This window comes from Pinus tabuliformis, chromosome 1_2 (assembly GCF_031772625.1).
Source record: "Pinus tabuliformis cultivar Carrire ecotype Pingquan chromosome 1_2, CPIR1, whole genome shotgun sequence".
In the NCBI taxonomy this organism is placed as follows: Eukaryota; Viridiplantae; Streptophyta; class Pinopsida; order Pinales; family Pinaceae; genus Pinus; species Pinus tabuliformis.
In genome coordinates this window covers 1,159,155,819-1,159,180,318 of record NC_142298.1, presented here as the reverse complement: position 1 = coordinate 1,159,180,318, position 24,500 = coordinate 1,159,155,819, and the positions used below count along the sequence as shown (strand labels likewise).

The 24,500-nt window shown below is 36.4% G+C and overlaps 1 pseudogene; it reads left to right on the top strand.

The window, feature by feature from the left end:
- The first annotated feature begins 3,601 nt into the window (after window positions 1–3,601).
- Window positions 3,602–23,477, top strand: LOC149210336 (gibberellic acid methyltransferase 1-like; annotated as a pseudogene).
- The last annotated feature ends 1,023 nt before the right edge of the window (window positions 23,478–24,500 follow it).

Genomic DNA, 24,500 nt, shown 5'->3' with positions numbered 1-24,500 from the left:
CAAGATAAAACTCACGAGTGCTAGGAATATTCTGCTTGTCGTGGATCGAAACTTGGTGCAGTCTATCGTGCCTGGCACTCGAGTGACTGTGTTGGGAATTTATAGTATCGACCAAGCAAACAATTCTTCCGTTCGTAGGGGGCTTGTTGCGATCAGGCAGCCCTATATTAGAGTTGTGGGCATTGAGCAGGCCACCGAAGCTACTTCTGGTGTTCCTTCTTCCTTCTTCCTTCAGTGTAGACGAGAAAATAGAGATCAAAGAATTTTGCTCAAAGGCCCAATTCATATACCAAGCTCTGTGCCATGGTTGCTCCATCTATATTTGGCCACACTGATGTTTAGAAGGCAGTTTCTTCCTCCTCTTTGGCGGATCGAGGAAGAGACTACCTGATGGAGTTCGATTAAGAGGAGATATCAATCCACTGCGAAATCACAGTTCCTTAAATTTGCTGAGAAGACAACCTCGGTTGCTGTTTACACTTCTGGAAAAGGTTCATCTGGTGGAATGGAAATGGCAAACTGAGGACCTGTGTTGGCGACTTCATGTAGCGCAGCCATCGATGTCGCGCATGCCCGAGGTGAGTCGTTCGTTAAGCGTCGACCAGGCTTCGACTTCCACCTGCTTTATTTACTTCCAGAGCCAAGCCCTCAGTCTGGTCAATCTCAGAACTCAGTGGCAGCGGATGGTAAGTAGGCATGCTATAGGGCAATGCTCATGGAGGATCACTAGAGCATCTAGTACAGCTTATGGAACAATGTCATTCTTTGAATGCAAGTACAGTTTCACTGGACCAGACGAGGAGTAATAAATCAGAGCAGCCCAACATTTCAAAGGATGAACATTTTTACCTGATTGCATGTCCAAACGAATGAGATTTTATCATATCTCCTCATAACAATCTTTCTCATGGTTCATGAAAAACAAAAGAATGAAAGTCAATTTTTTTTTTTTAATAATAATATATATATAAGAGATATATATATTATTATTACATGGAATTTTTTTTATTTTATTTATTTGTTATTTTTTTTGTGTTTTGAAATAACAAATCTTAAAATGAAAATATGAAAACATATTTTTTTTTTATGTGTTGATTTTATTTATTGCTTTAAATTTTTTTAAACAACAAATTAAAAACAAATTTTCTTTAATTTGTTATTGAAGTTGAGATTTTTTTTAAGTTATAAAATCAACAAAATTTTTTATTAAAACCTAATAAAGAAATATTCTAAAATTAAACAATAACTAAAATGAAGTTATTATTTTTTTTTTAAAATATCTAAAAAACAAAAGAAATGGTTTTTTTTTCGTTTTTTTTTTAATATTTTTTTTATTTAATGTTTTGCATTTTTTAAATATCTAAAAAACAAATGGTTAGTTTTTTAAATATCTAAAAAAACAAAGAAAATGGTTAATTTTTTTTAATAATATATATATATATATATATATATATATATATATTTGTTAAACTTTTTATTTTTCAAATCTAAAATTAAAAAACTAAATTTCATCTAAAAAATTTAAAGATGTTTTTTTCATTCACAAAATTATTTATTGTCATGTTGCACATTAGTTCTCCAGCAAGAGTATTTTTATTCGAATAAAATCAATAGATTTTCTGATCTTCCTGATCGCACGAAGCACAGGAAGAGAGCATATTAATCGATTGATTCGTTTTTGTTTATGAGGGGGGTTTCAAAAACGATTGAATTTAAAACTAGCTAAACACTAAAACATCAGAAAACTCAAACTTAAACTCCTTTGTGAAGATCCTGCTGTCACCAGGTTTCACAAATTATTTTTTCTTAAAGAAAAATACTAGTACTGAATTAAATTCTTAATGCCTAATCCCTTAGCACCATCCCCGGGAACGGCGCCAAAATGTTGGGCAATTTATTGGGCTTAAATTGCTGCATTAAATTATCGACCAGGGAAACTCGTAAGCTTGTGATGATGCCAGCAAAATATATGCAAGAGTAGGCAACTAACTCTATGTCTAACTAAATTATTTACGATTCAATATAATATGCAAGGGAAGAGGCTCCTAACTAAGGAGGTCCTGGTTGTCCTTCCCTACAGTATCATAGAGAAATCATTGATTACATAAAACTAGAAACCTGAAATGAAGACAAGAGAATGAACTTTAATTGTTGTTCAGATTCAAAGAGAGAGAAAGACTAACTTAGTCTCTTGATTGTCCTCTCATGTATTAATCCAAACTAAACTAAGATTCATGCATAAGCATAAGAAATTAAATAACTTGAAACTTAAAAGCAAAAGCATGAATTCAATTATCATGCAAATCAAATAGAGAGAGAGAGTCTAACTTAGACCCTTGGTTATCCTCTCATATGCTGATAAGATTCTAATTTAAAACTCATTCATCAATCACAAACAAATCCTCAAACATCAAACATCTAAGCAATTAAATGAAATAAGATCTAATATGAAATAACATGTTCATTTGATCCTTCTAGAGTGAGCTCAATTCTCCTAAGAACAAAGTGACAAGCTATTCCATATACTACATTAAGGCAACTTATGTCTAAAACTACGTAATGGAAATATATGTACAACTATATCTATAACTACATAATGGAAATATATGCAAAATGAAGCTTTATTCTATTCCATCATAAGTTGGATACAATGCTCCAAGAGTCCTCCCTTTGGAATGGAGGAGGTACTCCTATTTATACAATGAGATGAGATAACAAACTCATAATGATGATCCACTAATCTCTCTTTAGTTCCATACATTTCTCAACCATCTAGACACATAACCCTATCCTCCATGAGGTCCATGATCTTCTCCATGAGGCTTATCTTATCAAATTCGAATTTGATCATTCAAGGCCACATAAAGATGTCCTAGAAGCTTCCTTTGTGCCTACACATGTCAACAAACTCATTCTAATTGTTAGGTATAAGTATAAGCATCTTATTTTCTAAAGTTTAGCCATAAATCCACTTAAAAATGTTAAGAATTAATAAACTTTGGAAAAGCATTGTTATAACCCAATAATGAGGTAAATGTAATGATGTGGAGGTGGAATGGAGGTGACATGAAGATAAAATGTGAAAATATTGGTGAATAATGGAGTGAAAATAGGGACTATTTTGAGGCCCAACACCCCTTCACCTCTACCCTGTGAGATTGGGCAGCCTCAGTCTTCAGGAAAACTGACAGGGACAGACTCAGTATCACCAACACTTTGAAGAATTGGAGGAAAAACTTCTCAAGTAATGAAATTATCAACAAGGCTTGGACTCTGATTCCAGGTTTTATCATCTAGGATGTGTGGAAAGAATGCAATGGCAGGATTTTCAAGAACAAAACAGGCTCGCCCAGAATATCATTGTCCAAATTTTACGATAGCTCAAAGATACAGTAGGCGCCCTTATGTGGAAATTCCTGAGGACCCTCTTTCGCCCCAGGATGCTTGCATACTACTGTAGTTGGGTCTCCATTCTCTGGTTCCCCAAGGCACTGTCAAGCGTGTGAGCAAAACAATTGCTGGTAAAGATATCTGGCAACCTCCTCCTCCTCGTGGTTTTTTGAAAATCAATATAGATGGGGCCTCTAGGGGCAACCCAAAGATGGCTGGATTTGGCGGTGTTATAAGAGATGAGCAGGGGCACATAAAGGATATATTTCACAGTCATTTGGAGACTGCCACTAATAACATGGTGGAGCTCATGGCCTTAGAACAGTTCCTGGAAATCCTGACGGAGTCAAATTTATACAATGCCATCATTGAAGCTGAATCTAAATTTGTCATTAATGTGGCCAAGAAAACGTGTAATGGAACGACACCTGGAAAAGTGTCGAGACATTGGAGGCTCTCGCAAGCCTTTTGGCATATTCATTCCCACTTGTGAACCCCGAAAACCGTCAGCTTTGTTCGTGTGCAAAGAAAAGCCAATATGTTAGCTGATCGTCTGGTGAATGAAGGGGTGCTATGTAAGGAAATCTATATTCGATACGACTGGGAGTCTATATCTTCTGGTAAAATGCGTGATGATTGTCAACGACAGGTAGCCAAAGACATGGCGTACCTCCAGACCATGAATAATGAGCAAGAGGAAGACTAGCGGGAGTTGAAGGAACGACATAAACCCGAAGTGAAGAGAAGGACGAAGAGGGGAGGTAACGATGCACAAGAGTCGTTAGATCATGTAAGATAAATGGACATAATTGGTGGGAAAGATTAGTGGGAGTAGGAGAGGGCGGAAGTACTTGTGCTCGATTGAAGTGCCGCATTAAATCCTGACCATCGATCTTATTTCCAAATGCTGACATCACAAGTAACTACAGGTGTTCAGCGATTTGTAACCCGCATGCTAGTTGAAATGTCACAGACCGTAGGATTAAAGTTCCTCCGCTATCGAATGGATGTTGGGTTTTAAAGTGGTTGGACGTTAAGCCTAAGAGCGTACCCGAAGTTTTATATTCCAAGGTTTATAATCTATATCGGCTCCGGGAAGCGGTTAAGTGTCGCGCTAGTTCCTGATGCGATGTTGTGACAACCATCAGATCAAGAACCAGAATGACGGCAGAGTTTTAATCGCAAATCACATTTGATAAAAGAGTATGGTCAGCGATAAACCTAGATTTGTGATATTGCGATGGGCCGAGGTTTTACGATATTGCGATGGACTATGGACCGTCAGATCAAAGGGTTGATCGAACAGTGGAAGTTAACTCTCGCATTTTGTAGGAATAAAGTGTTAGTAGCTTGCGGAAACTGTGATGTGCGATAAACCGAGAATGTGATGAAGCGTCAACAGTTGGATAGTGAAGCTGATCAACGACGGAGATTGTTGGGTCCCTATAATACTAGTGATTACCCCATTACTATTGTAGTTATACCCCTTATTTATATTGTTGTGCCCCTATTACCCCCATATTGTTATTTCTGTGCCCCATAGAATCCCTCTATTGTTATTTTTGTGGCTTTATATTATTATTGTTAGGTCGGCTGGATTATATTGTGACTCCCTAGACTCCTATATATAGAAAGGAGGTTTTTTCATTTGTATCCTCCAAGAATTGTTCATTTATGTAATGTAAAGGAGGCTGCCCCCTCGAAGAGGCTGAATTCTAAGGCGTTGATCTATCTTTTCTTGAGCTGGTTTCATAACATTTGGTATCAGAGCTTTGGATTCTAGGGTTTCGCTGCTCCAAACAGGTCATCGTGGAATTTGCGCTATAACTTTGTTTCTATGACATTTCAGAAGTCACAAAAAAAACCCATTTGAGAAGAAAGCGCGCTGAACCTTGGGTCCGAATTTCAGAGTTTTTCGCGCGATATTTGCGGAGATATGATCTGAGGAAGTTGGTCTTTTTGCAGACTCCTGAATTACATTCAAAACAGGTGACCTGGGGAAAATCGTCATAACTTTCTCTCTGGGGATCGGATTGAAATTTCGTAAGAAGTTACAGAAAGAGGACGGACTGTAGTTTCTTTTGTGTGTGTTTTTCAGATTCAAAGGTTGAAACAATGACTCGTGGCACGTCGTACAAGTTCGCTCTACTAAACCAGTATAAAAACAGGTCACTGTGGGAAATTTTGCATAACGCTTCCTTGGAGAATCCAATTTGGCTCAGACTTGTGGCATTGGAAAGAGGACGCAGAAGGCTACTACAAGTAGCACTTTTAGAATTGGATGATCCGAAATTACAGAGATACATCAGATTCAATATCAGGCTTCTATAAAGTGAAAAAAGGTGTGTAGTTTTTTTTTTTTTTATTTTTGTGTAAGCTTGGTTTAACGGAATTCAAAGGGCATAGTAAAGCATTATTATCGGTAACTGATGCCCCGAGGAAAGAAAATGCAAACACCTAGTAAGGAACCTGAAAGCTCTAGCATGACTCATGAAGAAGAGGAAGAAATGCTACATGATATATCAAAATTACAAGAACAAGTGCAACAAATGTCACGCTCACAAAAGCTAACAGAAGCTAAGATAAGTGGCATGGAATCTAAGATAAATGGCGTGGAATCTAAGATAAAGGGCATGGAAGCTAAGATGGATGATTCGAAGACAGATTTGAAGAGAGACATGGCAGATTTGAAGATAGATATGAAGACAGACATGGAAGAATTGAAGAAGTTGCTACAAGAAAGGGTCACTAATGGTGAAAAGGTAGTAAAGGAAACTCATGATGAGAACAAAAGAAATGTTAATCATGATTCCATAGACGCTAATGTTGGATCGAAGAATCACCATATTCCAAAAATCGATATGAGGAAGTTTGATGGCAAGGATCCCGCCACATGGATATTACAGATGGAGCAATTCTTCGATCTCAATAATGTGCAAAACGCACAAAAGGTACGTATGGCAACTGTATATTTGGAACCAAATCAGTTTGTATGGTATCAATGGCTTTGCTCTCGTAAACAATTTATCACTTGGGCAATTTTTACGGAAGAATTGATAGCACATTATGAAGATACAAAAAGCAACACTTTTTTTAGCCAATTGATAAGTCTCAAACAAAAGGGTTCAGTAATGGAGCACATTGAGGAGTTCCAAAAATTGAACATAAGGGTAAAAGATATTCCAGAGGAGCATAGGATTGATGTGTTCATAGGGTCTTTAAAGGATAATATCCAACATGATGTTCGCCTTTGGGAACCTGATTCATTAGAGAAGGCATTCAGGTTAGCAAGAAAAATGGAAAGCAAAATTATGGCAACCAGGAAGCATACCACTCACAACTATAAAGACGGAAGTGTTGTTGCCCCTAGTCTTCCACAACCTATAAGGTTGACACCACAACAATTGGAAGAAAAAAGAGCAAAAGGGCTTTGTTACAATTGTGATAGCAAATACACTAAAGGTCATAAGTGTGCTGAGAAGAAATTATTCTACATAGATTGTGAAGAGGAAGAAGAAAAGGAGCAAGAAAGGTCAAAAGAAGAAGATATACTTCAGAACAAAGCCTAGATGAAGAACAAATAAATCCGACCATATCTTGTAATGCATTGGCGGGAATTACCACTCCTCAAACCATCAAGATAGAAGGACAAATCAAGAAGAAAAAGGTAATAGTGTTGATTGATTCAGGAAGCACCCACAATTTTATTCATTGTAGGGTAGCAAAAGAATTGAATTGCTTCCTATATCCAGCACCAGAGTGTCAAGTGATGATTGCAAATGGAGGAACAATAAATTTCTCTGGAAAGTGCCATAATATCAAGCTATCCATGGGAGAATATGTATTGACTAGCCCAATGCTTTCCATTCCAATGGGAGGTGCTGATGTTGTACTAGGAGTCCAATGGCTACAATCCTTGGGTACAATAGCTTTTAATTTTCAAGAACTTTTCATCAAATTTTCTACGGAAGGAAAGGAAGTTGAATTAAGGGGTATTGCAGGGAAACCAGGAAAGATAATCAGCTCTAATGGTATGACAAAGCTTCTAAAAAAGGAGCAAAGAGGTGTAATTGCACAATTATGTTCGCTAGATGTTTCCACATTGGAATCATCTATTTCTCCAGATCTCCAAAAAGTCTTGGACAATCATTCCAAGGTATTTGAGACTCCCAAGGTCTCCCACCTATGCGTGATCATGATCATGCTATTCATCTGATTCCAGGAAGTGTTCCTCCAAACATCAGGCCGTACAGATATCCCTATGTCCAAAAAAGTGAAATTGAACGTATGGTTGCAGAAATGCTAGAGGCTGGTATAATTCAACCGAGTCAAAGTTCTTTCTCAGCTCCAGTAGTATTGGTGCACAAGAAGGATGGATCATGGCGCATGTGTCCGGATTATAGGGAGCTCAACAAGCTCACTATTAAAGATAAGTTCCCCATTCCTGTTATTGATGAATTACTGGATGAATTGCATGGATCAATTTACTTCACCAAGTTGGATCTTCGTTCGGGATATCATCAAATCAGAATGAAGATTGAAGACATTCCGAAAACGGCATTTAGAACTCATGAGGGTCATTATGAATTTTTGGTCATGCCTTTTGGCCTTACCAATGCACCTTCAACATTTCAAGGTTTGATGAATTCAATTTTCAAACCATTCCTTAGAAAATTTGTGTTAGTATTTTTTGATGATATACTAATCTACAGCAAGTCTTGGAAGGATCATGTTGAACATGTTGACAGGGTGCTACAACTATTGGAGGAGAAACAATTATATGCAAAAAGATCCAAATGTTTCTTTGGAGTCCAGGAGGTGGAATATTTGGGTCATATTGTATCTCATGAAGGAGTTAAGGTAGACCCTAGCAAAATTAAAGCCATTAAGGAATGGAAAATCCCCACATCCATAAAGCATCTGCGAGGATTTCTTGGGTTGACAGGGTATTATCGCAAGTTTGTTAAGAATTATGGGAGAATAGCAGCACCTCTAACAACATTATTGAAGAAAGATTCATTTTCATGGACTCCGGAAGCAACAAAGGCCTTTGAACATCTTAAAGAGGCAATGTGCCAAGCACGGTCTTAGCTACACCGGACTTCACAAAAACCTTTATTGTGGAATGTGATGCTTCAGGAAATGGAATTGGTGTTGTTCTAATGCAAGATGAAAGACCCATTGCTTTTGAAAGTCGTCCAATCAAGGGAAAGTTTTTAAGCAAAGCTATTTATGAGAAGGAAATGTTGGCAATACTCCATGCACTTAAGAAATGGCGACCCTACCTAATGGGAAGACACTTCAAGGTAAAAACGGATCATGATAGCCTTAAATACTTTTTAGAACAAAGATTATCCTCTGAAGAGCAACAAAAGTGGGTCACAAAGATGTTGGGTTATGACTTTGAAATCATCTACAAAAAAGGGAAGCAAAATGTGGTGGCAGATGCACTCTCAAGAAAGGATGAGGATGTGGAAGCATTGTTGTGTGCCATTTCTATTATCCAACCAGATTGGATAAACGAAGCAAGGGAGGAATGGAAGAATGACGAAGAAGTGTGGGCACTTATTCGAAAGCTACAACAAGATTCCAGTACTTCTGATACATTTAGCTGGCAAAATGATTCGTTATGGTACAAAGATCGCTTATACCTCTGTAAGAATTCCCAGCTAAAACAAAAGATTCTTATGGAATTGCACACTTCTCCCTTAGGAGGGCACTCAGGATTTTTAAAAACTTACCACAGGGTTAAGAAGGAATTTTTTTGGGATGGCCTTAAATCAGATATTCAAAAGTTTGTGGCGGAATGTTTGGTTTGCCAGCAAAATAAAGTTGAAACAATTAAGACACCGGGTCTATTACAACCTTTATCCATTCCAAGCCAACGTTGGGAGGAGGTTTCAATGGATTTTATCACAGGTTTACCCAAGTCTGAGGGAAAGAGTGTCATCATGGTGGTAGTTGACAGACTTACCAAGTATGCACACTTTTGTGCATTATCACATCCATTTAAAGCCAGTACAGTTTCTACTGCATTTATGGAAACAGTTCAAAAGCTACATGGAAACCCAAAGATTATTGTAAGTGACAGAGATCCCATTTTCACTGGAAATTTTTGGACAGAATTATTTTCTTGTCTTGGTACTCAGTTAGCTCATAGCTCATCTTATCATCCTCAATCTGATGGGAAAACTGAGATAGTAAACAAATGTTTGGAAGGATATCTTCGTTGCTTTGTATCTGATAAACAGACACAATGGGTCAAATGGTTGCCTCTGGCTGAATGGTGGTATAACACTTCCTTCCATACAGCAACAAAAATGACCCCATTTATGGCACTTTATGGGTATCAACCACCATCCATCACATCATATTTAAGAGAAAATTCTAAGGTTCAGGCAGTGGAACATCACATCGAACATCAACAACAAGTCCTCCAACTCTTAAAGGATAACCTCGTGTTGGCACAAAATAGAATGAAACAACAGGCAGATCAACATCGCAGTGAAAGAAGTTTTGATGTAGGTGATTGGGTATTCCTACGGCTACAACCATATAAGCAAATGTCCCTAAAGCAAGCTAAGAAGGATAATAAATTATCACCAAAGTATTATGGTCCGTACAAGGTGTTGCAAAAGATTGGTACTATGGCATACAAATTGGAGCTTCCTGCAGCTTCTCGATTGCACCCAGTTTTCCATGTTTCATGTTTAAAGAAGGTTATAGGTGACAAGCTCCCAATTCAAACAATATTGCCAGAACTTGACGAGGAAGGAAAAATTATATTGGAACCGGAAGCAGTCACAAAAACAAGAACTCGACAGCTACGAAATCGATCAATTTCAGAGTATCTTATCAAGTGGAAGAACTTATCCGCTGAAGATTCCACATGGGAGGATGAGAATTTTATGCAGAAGTATCCAGAACTACTCAAGCGTTGAGGACAACACTTTTTTGAAGGAGAGGGGCATGTTGGGTCCCTATAATACTAGTGATTACCCCATTACTATTGTAGTTATACCCCTTATTTATATTGTTGTGCCCCTATTACCCCCATATTGTTATTTATGTGCCCCATAGAATCCCTCTATTGTTATTTTTGTGGCTTTATATTATTATTGTTAGGTCGGCTGGATTATATTGTGACTCCCTAGACTCCTATATATAAAAAGGAGGTTTTTTCATTTGTATCATCCAAGAATTGTTCATTTATGTAATGTAAAGGAGGTTGCCCCCTCGAAGAGGCTGAATTCTAAGGCGTTGATCTATCTTTTCTATCTTTTCTTGAGCTGGTTTCATAACAGAGATTGAAAGGCCGCAGTGCCTTCAATAAAATCCTGAACACTCAGGGATAATGACCAGGGGTCTATTTTTTTTTTTGTGTGAAATGTTTTGGGTTTTGTTGACCTTGTTGTTTGTTTGTCATCAACAACTCTGTCTTGTGCTCGTCTTTACATTGGTAAAGACGTGTACCATATGTAATCTTTATTTCAGTTAATTGAAGGTTCCACTCTTATTTAAACAAAAAACAAAAAAAATTATACACACTCATTCCCAGAAATGAAAACTACTCTTACTTAAGAAATCTCATACTTAAATAAAATCACACATTTGCATAAATAGAAATCACACTTGCATGAATAAAATCACTCTTCATATTTTGAAACGAATCGGCTTTCATAAAGGAAGATTAACTATACAACTGAAAAAGTTATCTAGCTTATTACAGTGTTAAATTCCACTCTTATCCATACTCATCTAAAATCTATGAATAATAGAAATGATTAGAAAAATGATCTCAATTCAAATTTGAAAGAAATAAAAAACACAAATACTTAATCAAATAAACAAAAATCTATGGAAAATATGAAGCTAATTACTAACTACTAAAAAAGAATGGAAATCCTTATTGTCTCGAAGGGTCCCTCCACGAGAAGCAGGAAATCACTATAACGCTATTGACCAAGCACTTAACCATGCACTAATTCTCACCGAGAAAATGAAATAATTATTTAAAAACAGAGTATCAAGAACAAAGTTTTTAATCTTGATGTCACTCTCCCTTTTCATTTCTGTCGAGAGGCATATTTATAGATCTCATGGCAATTAATTGTTCAGATCTATATGCCTAGTCACTATCAACAAAAACTAATTTTAAATTTAAAAGATAACATCACATAATTCACTCATGATATGTTATCATCAAAGCAAATCATAAGCCATAAATCTCGTTCTCGCTCGCCTGTTGCCAATTACGAAGGTTGACTTTGCCTTTGACTGCATTACTACGATCTGTTTCCATCGATCTAGCTCATGAGAGTAGGTGAAAATCATTGGGTGCATCAATTTCCACCTACCCATATATTTCACCGTGGGAGATTTGGCATAACTCTTCCTTGGAGAATCCAATTTTGATCAGACTGGTGGCATTGGAAAGAGGATGTAGAGGGCTACCGTAGCTCATGATTTCAGAACTGGGAGATCCAAAATTACAGAGGTACATCAGATTCAATATCGAGCTCCTACAAGTGAAAAAATGTGTGTATTTTTTAAATTTTTGCATAAGCTTGGTTTGAAAAAATAGTTTGAAGGAATTCAAAGGGCATAGTGAAGCATTATTATCAGTAATTGATGCCCCGAATAAAGAAAATTGATACACCTAGTAAGCAACCAGAAAGCTCTAGCATGACTCATGAAGAAGAGGAAGAAATACAACATGATAAATCAATATTACGAAACTAAGTGCAACAAATTTCACTCGCACAAAAGGTAACAGAAAATAAGATGGATGGTTTAAAGAAAGATGTAGAAGCTAAAATGGATGGTTTAAAGAAAGGCATAGAAACTAAGATGGATGGTGTGGAAACTAAGATGGACGGCGTGGAAGCTAAGATGGATGGCATGGACGCTAATATGGAAGATAAGATTAATGGCATGGATGCTAAGATGAATGGCATGGACGATAAGATGGAAGAATTGAAGATAAATTTCAATAAGTTGCTACAAGAAATGGTCACTAATGGTGAAAGGGTAGTAAAGAAAACTCATGATGAGAACAATATAAATGTTAATCATGATTTCATAGACTCTAATGTTGGATTGAAGAACCACCATGTTCCAAAAATCAATATGAGGAGGTTTGATGGCAAGGACCTCGGAACATGGATACTACAGATGGAGAAATTTTTTGATCTCCATAATGTGCAAAACACACAAAAGGTACATATTGAAACTTTATATTTGGAACCAAATCAGTTTGTATGATATCGATGGCTTTGCTCTCATAAACAAATTGTCAGTTGGGCAATTTTTACGGAAGAAATGTTAGCATATTATGAGGATACAAAAAGCAACACCTTTTTTAGCCAATTGATAAATTTCAAACAAAAGGGTTCAATGATGGAGCACATTGAGGACTTTCAAAAATTGAACATAAGGATAAAAGATATTCCAGAGGAACATAGGATTGATGTGTTCATAGGGACTTTAAAGGATAATATCCAACATGAGGTTCACCTTTGGGAACCTGATTCATTGGAGAAGGCATTCAAGTTAGCAAGAAAAATGGAAAGCAAAATGATGGCAACCAGGAAGCCTACCACTTACAACTACAAATATGGAAGTGTTGGTGCCCCTAGCCTTCCACAACCTACAAGGTTGACACCACAACAATTGGAAGAAAAAAGAGCAAAATGGCTTTGTTACAGTTGTGATAGAAAATACACTAAAGGTCATAAGTGTGCTGAGAAGAAATTATTCTACATAGATTGTCAAGAGGAGGAAGAAAAAGAACAAGAAATGTCAAAAGAAGAGGATATACTCCAGGAACAACCCTAGACAAAGAAGAAATGGATCCGAACATATCTTGTAATGCATTAGCTAGAATTACCACTCCTCAAACTATCAAGATAGAAGAACATATCAAGAAGAAAAAGGTAATAGTGTTGATTGATTTGGGAAGTACACATAATTTTATTCATTGTAAGATAGCAAAAGAATTGAATTGCTTCCTATATCCAGCACCAGAGTGTCAAGTGATGGTTGCAAGTGGAGGAACCATAAATTGCTTTAGAAAGTGCCATAATATCAAGTTATCCATGGGATAATATGTATTGAATAGCCCAATGCTTTCCATTCCAATGGGTGGTGTTGATGTTGTACTAGGAGTCCAATGGCTACAATCCTTGGGTACAATATCTTTTATTTTTCAATAACTTCTCATGAAATTTTCTGCGGAAGGAAAGGAAGTTGAATTAAGGGGTATTACAGGGAAACCGGGAAAGATAATCAGCTCTAACATCATGACAAAGCTTCTAAAGAAGGAACAACGAGGTGTAATTGCACAATTATGTTCGCTAGAGGTTCCCACATCGAAATCATCTATTTCTCCAGATCTCCAAAAAGTCTTGGACAATCATTCCAAGGTATTTGAGACTCCCAAAGGTCTCTCACCTATTCGTGATCATGATCATGCTATTCATTTGATTCCAGGAAGTGTTCCTCTAAACATCAGGCCATACAGATATCCCTATGCCCAAAAGAGTAAAATTGAATGTATGGTTGCAGAAATGTTAGAGGCTAGTATAATTCAACCTAGTCAAAGTTATTTCTCTGCTCCAGTAGTATTAGTTCACAAGAAGGATGGATCATGGCGCATGTGTCTAGATTATAGGGAGCTCAACAAACTCACTATTAAAGATAAATTTCCCATTCCTGTCATTGATGAATTATTGGATGAATTGCATGGATCGATTTACTTCACCAAGTTGGATCTTCATTCAGGATATCATCAAATCAAAATGAAGGCTGAAGACATTCCAAAAACAACATTTAGAACTCTTGAGGGTCTTTATGAAATTTTGTTCATGCCTTATGGCCTTACTAATGCACCTTCTACATTTCAAGGTTTGATGAATTCTATTTTCAAACCCTTCCTTAGAAAATTTGTGTTAGTATTTTTTGATGATATAATAATCTACAGCGAGTCTTGGAAGGATCATGTCCAACATGTTTACATGGTTCTCAAACTATTGGAGGAGAAACAATTATATACAAAAAGCTCCAAATGTTTCTTTGGAGTACAAGAGGTGGAATATATGGGTCATATTGTATCTCATGAAGGTGTTAAGGTAGACCCTAGCAAAATTAAAACCATTAAGGAATGGAAAATCCCCACATCCATAAAGCATCTACGAGGATTTCTCGGGTTGACAGGGTATTGTCACAAGTTTGTTAAGAATTATGGGAGAATAGCAGCACCTCTAACAACATTATTGAAGAAAGATGCATTTTCATGGACTCCGAAAGCAACAAAGGCTTTTGAACATCTTAAAGAGGCAATGTGTCAAGCACAAATCTTAGCTACACCAGACTTCACAAAAACCTTTATTGTGGAATGTGATGCCTCAAGAAATGGAATCGATGTTGTTTTAATGCAAGAAGAAAGACCCATTGCTTTCAAAAGTCGTCCAATCAAAGGAAAGTATTTACACAAAGCTATTTATGAGAAGGAAATGTTGGCAATACTACATGCACTTAAGAAATGGCAACCCTACCTAATGGGAAGACACTTCAAGGTAAAAACAAATCATGATAGTCTTAAATAGTTTTTAGAACAAATATTATCTTCAGAAGAGCAGTAAAAATGGGTCACAAAGATGTTCAGTTATGACTTTGAAATCATCTACAAAAAAGGGAAGCAAAATGTCGTGGCAGATGCACTATCAAGAAAGGATGAGGATGTGGAAGCATTTCTTTGCGCCATTTCTATTAGCCAACTAAATTGGATAAACGAAGCAAGGGATGAATGGAAGAATGATGAGGAAGTGTGGGCACTCATTCAAAAGATACAACAAGATCCCAATACATCTGATACATTTATCTGGAAAAATGATTCGTTATGGTACAAGGATCGAGTATACCTATGTAAGAATTCCCAACTCAAACAAAAGATTCTTAGGGAATTTCACACCTATCCCTTAGAAGGGCACTCGGGATTTCTAAAAACCTACCACAGGGTTAAGAAGGATTTTCTTTTGGGATGGCCTTAAATCGGATGTTCAAAAGTTTGTGGCTGAATGTTTGGTTTTCCAACAAAATAAAGTTGAAACAATTAAGACTCCAGGACTATTACAACCTTTATCCATTCCAAGCCAACATTGGGAGGAGGTTTCAATGGATTTTATCACAGATTTACCCAAGTCTGAGGGAAAGAGTGTTATCATGGTGGTAGTGGACAGACTTACCAAGTATGCACAATTTTGTGCATTATCTCATCCATTTAAAGTGAGTACATTTTCTACTGCATTTATGGAAACAATTCAAAAGCTACATGGAAACCCAAAGATTATTGTAAGTGACAGAGATCCCATTTTCATTGGAAATTTTTAGATAGAATTATTTTCTTGTCTTAGTACTCAGTTAGCTCATAGCTCATCTTATCATCCTCAATCTGATGGTCAAACTGAGATAGTAAACAAATGTTTGGAAGGATATCTTCATTGCTTTGTATCTGATAAACAAACACAATGGGTCAAATGGTTGCCTCTAGATGAATGGTGGTATAACACTTCCTTCCATACCACAACAAAAATGACCCTATTTATGGCACTTTATGGATTTCATCCACCATCCATCACATCATATTTAAGAGAAAATTCTAAGGTTCAAGCAGTGGAAGATCACATCGAGCATCAGCAACAAGTTCTCCAACTCTTAAAGGATAGCCTCACCTTAACACAGAATAGAATGAAATAGCAGGCAGATCAACATCGCAGTGAAAAAAGTTTTGATGTAGGTGATTGGGTATTCCTGCGGCTACAACATATAAACAATGGTCCCTCAAGCAAGCTAAGAAGGATAAAAAATTATCACCAAAGTATTATGGTCCGTACAAGGTGTTGCAAAAGATAGGTACTATGGCATAAAAATTGGAGCTTCCTGCAGCTTCTCGAGTGCACCTAGTTTTCCATGTTTCATGCTTAAAGAAGGTTATAGGTGACAAGCTTCCAGTTCATACAATATTGCCAAAACTTGATGAGGAAGGAAAAATCATATTGGAACTTGAAGCAGTCAAAGAAACAAGAACTCGACAGCTACGAAATAGATCAATTTCAGAGTATCTCATCAAGTGGAAAAACTTACCCATTGAAGATTCCACATGGGAGGATGAGAATTTTATATAGAAGCATCTAGAACTACTCGAGCATTGTCGACAACACATTTTTTAAGGAGAGGGGCATGTTAGGTCCCTATAATATTAGTGATCCCCCCCTTACTATTGTCGTTGTATCCCTTATTGTTATTATTGTGCCCTTATTGTCCCCATATTGTTATTATTGTGCCCCATAGAATCCCTCTATTGTTAATTTTGTGCCTTTATATTATTATTGTTAGGTCGGCTTGGTTATATTGTGACCCCGTAGACTCCTAAATATAGAAAGGAGGTTTTCTCATTTGAATCATATAAGAATTGTTCATTTGTGTAATGTAAAGGAGGTTGCCCCCTCGAAGAGGCTTATTTCTAAGGCGTTGATCTATCTTTTCTATCTTTTTGTGAGCTGGTTTCATAACAAAAGAGATCAAACAAAGAGGAAGCTCTGGTTAAACCAGAGGAGGTATGTCGAGACAATATTGCAGAGATTTAATATGTAGGATAGTAAACCAGTGAAGGTTCCTATTCTTGTAGGTGTAATGTTATCTGCTGAAGAGTGTCCCAATACACAAGAAGAGGAAGATGACATGTCCCATGTTCCATATGCAAGTGCAATTGGTAGCTTGATGTATGTGATGGTCTGTACTAGACCAGACATTGCACATGTAGTGGGAGTTTTGAGTAGGTTTATGTCAAAACCAAGGAAGGAGCACTAGACAACAGTGAAGCGGGTTTTCAGGTATTTGCATGGCCCTAGTGATTATGGTTTGTGCTACCAAGGAAGACTAGGATTGGATAGAGTGTTGGATATTTGTGGCTTTGCTGATGCAGACTGGGCTGAAGATTTGGATCAAAGAAGAATCTCTACAAGTGGGCATGTGTTTAACCTATTTGGAGGTGCAGTCAGTTGGATGAGTAAGAAACAATTTGTAGTGGCACTATCAACTACAGAGCTAGAATACATGACAGCCACTCATGCAAGCAAGGAAGCAGTTTGGTTGCAAAGATTGTGTTTAGTACAGGGAGCTATAAGGATAGACTATGACAACCAAAGTGCAATTTTCTTGGCAAAGAACCCTGCATATCATTCAAAGACAAAGCACATTGATGTTTAGTATCACTTTGTGAGGGATATGATAGAAGACAAAAAGGTGTTGCTGGTAAAGGTGGACACTTTGAACAATACTACAGATGCATTGATAAAATCTGTGAGATTTGAGAAGTTCTCTTGGTGTAGAGAAACAATGGGCATTGCAGGGCTGGATAAATGACTAAGCTCTCCTATGGCCCCCTGTGGAAAGAAAACAACAAATGGGAGAATTTTGGGTTGTGTTATATGCTTTCCACGACTAGCCAACGTAGTTAACCAGGGGGTTAGAAGGGGCGCGGAGCTCCCCCTTCATTGCGTCGATTGCGTAGCGAGGGGGATCACAGGGGGTTTGAGGGGTGCAGGTAACCCCACTCTATGGGTTCTGGGGCAGCGCCCCAGAAAATTTTGTTTTTGGACCCTATATTAGGTTGGGCGGACCTACCTATGATTTTGTGTATGATTTTCACATATGGTTTTGGACGCAATGGTTTTTGATCCATGGTTTTGGACGTGATGGTTTTCGATCCATGGTATTGGATGCTTCGACATGTATAAATATGTACTATAAAATTGAAAGGAACATAATGAAAAATCAAGCTGGTAGTCCCGGTTTTGGGATCCAGGGGAAAATCTCTGTGTATATGTGTTTTATGTGTTATGCTTTTGCATTGTTTATTTTCTGTGTTTTAGAATTCATATGCAAGTAATTTCTGTATGGGGTTAAAACCTACAATTCTTTCAACTTGGTTGCTCGAATATGTGGCCATGAGATTATGCTTCTTATTATCTTTCTTTTTGTTCTCCGGGTTTAGCTCTAAATGCAACTTCCAACACTTCTCCTTTCTATGGCCATCAATGTTGTAGTGGTTGTAATGGTTGTTGGGATATTTGCACTAGTGTGTTGTGACTGCCAGCTTATTATCAACCTTTTCTCCTTTTTTCTTCTTATTTCCCTCCTTAGAAACATTTTGTTGTTCCTTCTTCTTCGATCTACTTGACTGTGTTGTCTTCATGCCTATTTTCTCTAAGAACTGTTCCTGTACACAAGCCTCATCCACTAATTTAGGATTAAACAACATCACTTTCTCATGCAGATGGCGATTTAGATCCCCCAAATACTTGAGGAGTATATATGGGTTATTTGGGGAAATACCCAACATTATGGCCATCTTTCTAAACTATGTGGTGTACTCTTGTATATTTTGGCCTGGTTTTTTCTTGAAGTAGTTCCATTGGATCAACTAGTCCTCTATGTACCCAATAGGGTAAAACTATGACTTAATGATGGTTTTGAAGTCCTCCCACTTAGTCACTAGAGGCTCTCAACCTTAGGGGCTCTGTTCAACTCTCCCACCAAGTTCTTCCTCAATTTGATGGATGTTGAAATAAATTTTTAGTTGCTACAACTAGTGATTCAACTTCAAGGTGTCGTTCTTGCTATGGTATGAATTAATCTCAACATTTGCTTCCATTTTAAATAGGGGTTGTGATTAAGTCACGACACTCAAATTGGGTTAACCTTTTTTGGGTTCTTTATTCGAATGGTTCTCCATTTCTTCCTGATTTGTTGATCCCCATTTTGATTTATCCTTGGCATTTGAACCCCCATCTTCTCCAACTATCCCAAGGTTATTATTCAAGGCCACCATGATGAGATTTACATTTGGATTTGTTGTTCCAAGCACGAAAACCTCACCTTTATGTGATCACGAGGATCATTCACAGATTCGTCAACCATGATTAGGGTTTTATAATTTTTGGCCTCGTCAATCTAGATCCCCTGCAAATCTCCACAATATACCCAAAGAAACTTTCTTTGATACTCATATGATCCATAAAATATCGTGCATATTCCATTAGATAGTTCGTCATAATAGATCTGATAATATTATACTTAAAATATGGAATTCTACACTATTACAGTTTCATTAGATTTCTAGATTTGTAGTTTTACTATTTACAGTGCATGCGTGCAATTGAAAATTATGCATAAAATAGAAAATGGAAAAATAAAAGCTCGCACACACATAAGACACAAGATTTTCTTTGGCAAACCCTTTCAGGAGGAAAACCGAGCCGGAAGGTGAGGTAGTTCCATTCTGTTTCTCTGCTTGGAAATATGGATGCGAGTACAAATAAGTATGACTTGTGGCCCATGGGTTGTTGTATTACACAAATCCCTCTTGGTCATTTTTGCTTAGCTATGGAACAAATGCGCTCAAAATAATAGAATATCTCTTCTTCCTAGTGGCCCAATTATAACACAGCTTGATAGCCTACTAGTGGTTAAGTTTGACTACCTCAATTGTTAACCAGAGTTACAATATAGACTCTTCTAGAGTATTTTACATAATAATCACGTAGCTCGTCCATTTTTCATGAATAATGGTGGCTGACGTGACATCCTCCTAAATTGTAGGTGTAAAAACAGGAAGGTCAACTTTTTCAGTGGCAAAACGTTTACATAAGGATTCTGATTGACACACTTCTTACGTCGTTGGAAATATCTTTGCGTGTAAAATAGCATAAAAATGTGTTGCGCTAAAGTATAAAAGTTTTACCCCCAAAAATCATCATTTAATGTCTCAAAACGCTCCTGGAAGGTTTCAAACCCTGTTTTGCCAAACTCGGTCCCGCTAGTAAAAATGGTCCAGTGAGTTGATTCTTTGACTTTTTTGCCTCTGAAAGAATCCACATGGATGACAAACAATTTAACGATCCAATCTGGATCACCTGTTTTGCCAAACTGGGTCCCGCCAGTAAAAATGGTCTTGTGAGTTGATTCTTCGACTTGTAAAAATGGTCCTGTGAGTTGATTCTTCGACTTGTAAAAATGGTCCTGTGAGTTGATTCTTCGACTTTTTATGCATCGAGATGGATGAAAAACAATATAACGATCCAATATGGATCACCATTGTACATAACGAGGGTTTGAGATTTCTGCATACTATGTGGAAAAGCCTTGGAGTAGGAATTGAGAAAAGCTATAGGTGGATTGATATGGCGGATGCTAGTAATGTTTATACAATATATTAATGTTCATGTTGCCAGTAAATTGCGTACATTTCTCTTATTATTTTTAAAATATATAAATTAGTGTAACCGTATAAATTAATTAATTCTTATATTTTTAATATTATTGAAGTTAAAATGTATCTTTTTTAACCAAATAAACTTTTTATTATCTCATTCCAAGACAATGTCGAGATAAAAATTTTATTCAAAAAACTAAAATCTTATTCCAGAATAAATATACTTATAAACATATTTTTCAATTCTTTTTTTAATTAATTAATTTGTTTTAACCTTTTAAATTAAATTAAAATTAATTAATCAATTATTACTTTTACTAATAAATTCAACTTATTTCAAAATATTTTTTATATATTATATTTAAAATAATAATTTTACTTCAACAATGGAATTTTTCGAAAATTAGATAGCTCATAAAAAGTCAAATAGAAAAAATTCAACCTATTTTAAAAATTCTAAAACATTAATTTATCTTATATATTATATTTAGTATATAATTTTGCTTAAACTCGAGCAACTTTTTAAAAAAATACACCACACATACAAAAGTCAAATGAGTTTGACACTAAACCCAAAGGTGATTGGAACTACCACATTGGCTTTGGAATCTTCGTTAAAAATGTTGACTTGTGTACCATACTTATTAAAAAACAACTAAGTATGGTTAGTGGGCAGGTAAATAATTTTAGAGTCGTCTATTGGGTAGAGGAATTGTTTAGTCGGCAGGTAAATAATTTTAGAGTCGTTTATTGAGGTAGAGGATAGGTAAATAATTTTAGAGTCGTTTATTGAGGTAGAGGAATTGTTTGGACGGTCAAAAGTTGTTGGAATTTGGTTAAAAAAAAATTAAAAAATCTTGTAAAGGCAAAGTTTGAATCGTGTTTTTGATAGTGGAAATGGATTCAGCGCCATCAAAAACGTGTAAGACACCTAAAATTTTGAAATTTAACAACTATAACTTAGATTTACAAAAATCCTTGTCAAATTTTCTCTAAATATGATCAAAAGTTCTATAACTTTCCAAGCAATTCTTCCACCTCATTACACTACGGCAATAATTCCATTTGCAAAACATCTACTTGTTCTCCATGTTTTCAAGGCCACTCGATCCAAGAAAAGGAACCAAAAATGCGAGAATCCCTAGAAAGTGAAGTTTGAAAACAAGGCGGTGTTGAATTAAAAAGACAAGGCTCTCCCTTGACTTTAATTGGAGATGACTCACGCCTTCGAACCTTCCTTTTTTGTGCCCCATCCGTCAAAAAGTAGAAGGGCCGTTATCTCCGCTTGGGGCGGCAATTCCACAATTAAACATTTTATTATTATTATCAAATACAACTTTATCGTTACAAAAATATTACGTACACGCTCTCGGTGCTGAACACCCCTGATTGCGGTTCAGCCATCGTGTCAGAAATAGCATGTCAAAAACCATTTCGGAATCCGAAAACTCAGGTCTATGGCAAGGGCTAACCAGCCATATATTGAGTCATAAATGCCCTTGCCATCTATGTATGTGGTGCATGTCAGTGGGATGGCATACATAATTCCGGCGGGCGACCTCGCGTTTCCGGTGACATACGCGGGACCCACCAACGAGGGCCCGCCCGCCCCGTCTCGTTTTTGACTCCGGCGGCCAGCATCTGTTTCCGGTGGAGTATGCGGAGGAGTAGTCGGAGAATGTGTTTCAGGCCGCGTGGGGATGAGCATTGAGGCAGATAATTAATTACGTACATTTCTCCGCAGTCCGTCGTTTTACTCGCTGCTCCCAACACCAATCATGAAGCCGCGCGATTCACCGATTTGAATTTGAATTGATTTATCGCGCCAATTTCATTTTCATTTGCAGTCAATATCCGAGGATTGAATCGTGGAGTTTGGGTTGTTTTGTTACAGTGTTGTGGAATCGAGTCTGTTTGAGGTTAAGGAATGGGATGCAATGGACAAAACCTTTATGGGGCACCAGGGCTCTTCTTCCTCAATCACTTTGGATGGGTATGAAGGGTAATTCACATGTTGGAAGTTGCTTGAGATGGTTGGATTGCCAAGCTCCTTATTGCAGGTGCCTCAGATGTTGTGATGAAGGGTTTGATCTTATTTAATAATGGAAGAGTTTGTATCAACAAATGTGGGTAGGATATTGCAGAGGCGTATTCAAAGTAATCTAACAATGATCTCAACGTTCTCATAAAGTGCAGAGCTCGGGAGATGGCCGCAAGAAGCATGCTCTTCTTGTGTATGATGGGGAGGCCAGACACTTGGCCTCCTGCAAAACAAGTCTCTGTGGGAGGAGAATTTTGTGGCCAGACTTTGAAGATGCATGAGATGAATTGGTGACACAGGGAAGATGACAAAAAATAAGTCTTAAATTCTTATCAAATCATTTATAGTTAACAATGTGGACTGAGAATGAAAATATTAATGGTATTAATCTTTTGGTGTTGTGATATCGATTGCAGGGGATTATTGGAAGAGATTTGAGAGACTTTTAAAATATTCCATGGTATTTTCCGAATGCAGATGAGCTTAGAAAAACGGTAAATAAGTGTGGAGCTTTTGAGATTGAGAGTTTAAAGTGTGCGAGAGGGTGCCGAGTATGCGTGAGGAAGATTTTGAAGAGTATATTAAGAACCCAAAAATGTTTAGTTGTGTGAAATCCAATTTATTCAAGAGCTTTGTGTGTAGTTTGGTTGAAGCCCACATTGGCAAGGAATCTACAGAGATTTTTTCAGGTTTTTTCCTGAGAAGGCCTTAGCACTTCCACTGTGCAATCCACCTTCTAGTCTGTCCCATACATTGTCGCTTAACTTATAAGAAAGTAGTCGACAATGTCTACAAAATCATTTGAATTTTTATATGAGAAGGAATAAATTTACGTGAGAGGTAATCCTTTTGATCAAGATATTTATGTGGATTTGTAATATTATTTAGTATTCTTATTATTAAAACGACGGGGCCAATCTGTTATAACAAGTGATAAAATTTGAGATTTTTTTTTTAATTGTATATTTAAAATGCAAATAAAATAGTCCAATTTCATTCTTGTCAATTCAATTAGGAAATATTTTGAAATTTATAATTGAGTTACCCTCAAGTCAAAGTTAGTAAAGTCGGACTTAAAGGGAAGCCAATAATTAAACCTGCTGATTTTGAAAGCTCTGCTAATTTTGTAAGCCTCTCCATGAATTGTTTTTTATTTTTAAATTAGTGGTTTGTTTGGTACATTTTACTGATTTAAAATTTTATTTGAGGTATAAAAAGCTAACAATTAGTTGTTTTTTATTTTATTCTAAAATAGGTGATATATATATATATTTTGGGAAATAAAAAACTAACCGTCATATTTAATTTAATTTTTAATTATGTTTTGTGGAGATGATAAAGTGGATTCATAGTAAATTATAAAATTATTTTATGTAAATGATATTATTTTAATTATAAAAATAAAATTAATAAAAATTATTACTATTATTATTTAATAGTTTGTTTTATTTTTTATTTTTAAATTGTAGATAAACATTTGTATTTATTTTATTTTAATTTTTTCAAAAATTTTAAATAATAATTGATTAATTTTGTATTAGTAAATAGTTTTAGTAAAAATGAACTATACGTTTATAAGTGATGTTATAAGGAATTTTTAATTATAAGTTACTTTATAAGGAAATTTTAATTAAAATTTAAATATCTAATTTAAATTTAATCTAATAAATGTAATTGATCAAGAGGACTCTTTTAAGTGATGTGATTGAGAGGATTGGAAGGTTCAATATTGATGCAACCCCATAGCGATCACTGAAGAAACCTAGACCATCTCAAAAAGGTCCCCCAAAATGG